We start from the raw sequence: 1,510 nt of genomic DNA on the forward strand, positions 1-1,510 counted from the left end.
GGCAAAGCTATGGAAGACATAGAAGGGGAAAAAACCTAAAAAAAAGACGAACGGTTGCCAGACCGCAGACTTCGTTTTTTTCTAAAATTTGTGTATAAGGTCAATATCAGTGCACAGTTACCAAGTTAGTTACCAAGATAAAAAACTATAATTGTGACAGTTGAGTTTCATGGGGAAAAACTCTATGAAACTCCTCATAATAATCTTGCCAAGTTAGCAATTTTGTTAACATGATAATAAATTTAATGCTCATGAAACTTCCATTAAGATCAGCTTGGATTAGCCGGGCATCATGAAGTAGTTAGTACTTCGATTTCGTTGCAGAAACACAAAGCTTTGGGAAAAGAAAAATCCCGAAAAAAGAAAGTAAAAGGATATTGACGAGAAATCCGATTTGGTTGCAGAAACACAGAGCTTTTGGGAAAAAACATCCCGAAGCAATTATAAAAAGATACACTGACGAGAGTGGGATTTGAACCCACGCCCTTTCGGACCAGAACCTTAATCTGGCGCCTTAGACCAACTCGGCCATCTCGTCTCTGTGATTGACACTGAACACAAACAGTAATGATTAGAGTATATTCTTGCCACAATCACGTGTCCTACTTCGAATCTGACGGAATAACTAACCGAAATTGTCTCAAACGAACAACAAATTATACAAAGAAGGAGAGAGTATGGGTCTACTTCTAGAGAGTAACACACCAATCATACATTCACCAACGTGTTATATTATAAGTATACACAAGTGGACCTTGATACAGATCGATCTACTAACCTGTCATGCATGCTGCGGCCCAAGTGAACCCAGCCCGACTGCTCGTTCCAACCTCCAACTAAGGGTCCCTTTGGAATTCTTGCCGGACACTCGCCTCACCTTGCTGTAAGGCCGCTTGTAGCAAGCTTGCCTGGCTGGGCAAGGATTTCCTTGCTCACGTAGGAGAGCCGATTCCGCTCTCCTGCGTTGGTAGGTTAGCTTGCTCACCGAGACGAACACAAGACAAGCACGAGATGTCACGGAATCCAGATCTGCCGCTGTCGAATCGAGTCCGGTGCCGTTGAATCGAACTCACCGGCACCAAATCAGACCTTGCCGCCACTAGTTGGAGTTGCCACATCCAGCCTCGCGCCACCGAATCGAGCTGCTCCACCGCTGAATCGTGCTGCTCCACCACCGATTTGGTGAGGCGAGGCGAGCGGCGGCAAGGGATCCGAACGGACCCTGAGCCTGTTTCTCTACAGCTAAAAAAATTAAAACTAGAAAAAACATCGTAGGTAAATCGCGTTACGCGCTTTGGGTCTGCCATCGATCGATGCAACGCCGTCCATAGCCCTCCGCCCCTCCGCGCACAAACCGCCTGCCGTTTGATCCCCCGCATCCCTCCGAGCCGTACTTCGCTCCGCCCGCCGCGCTCCCCCCTCCTTTCCGCCGTTCGTTCGCCTCCCGTTCACCCTCCTCACGATCTCTTTCTCGAGCCGCCGACGGCGCCCGTGCCGCGCCGCCGCCGTC

At 48.7% G+C, this 1,510-nt stretch overlaps 1 non-coding gene across 1 annotated transcript; it reads right to left on the reverse strand.

Moving 5' to 3' along the window:
* Window positions 1-457: 457 nt before the first annotated feature.
* TRNAL-AAG lies at window positions 458-538 on the reverse strand. The gene has a single exon. It is a non-coding gene; the product is annotated as a tRNA-Leu (tRNA).
* Window positions 539-1,510: the final 972 nt, after the last annotated feature.

This window comes from Setaria italica, chromosome IX (genome assembly GCF_000263155.2).
Source record: "Setaria italica strain Yugu1 chromosome IX, Setaria_italica_v2.0, whole genome shotgun sequence".
Taxonomy (NCBI): domain Eukaryota; kingdom Viridiplantae; phylum Streptophyta; class Magnoliopsida; order Poales; family Poaceae; genus Setaria; species Setaria italica.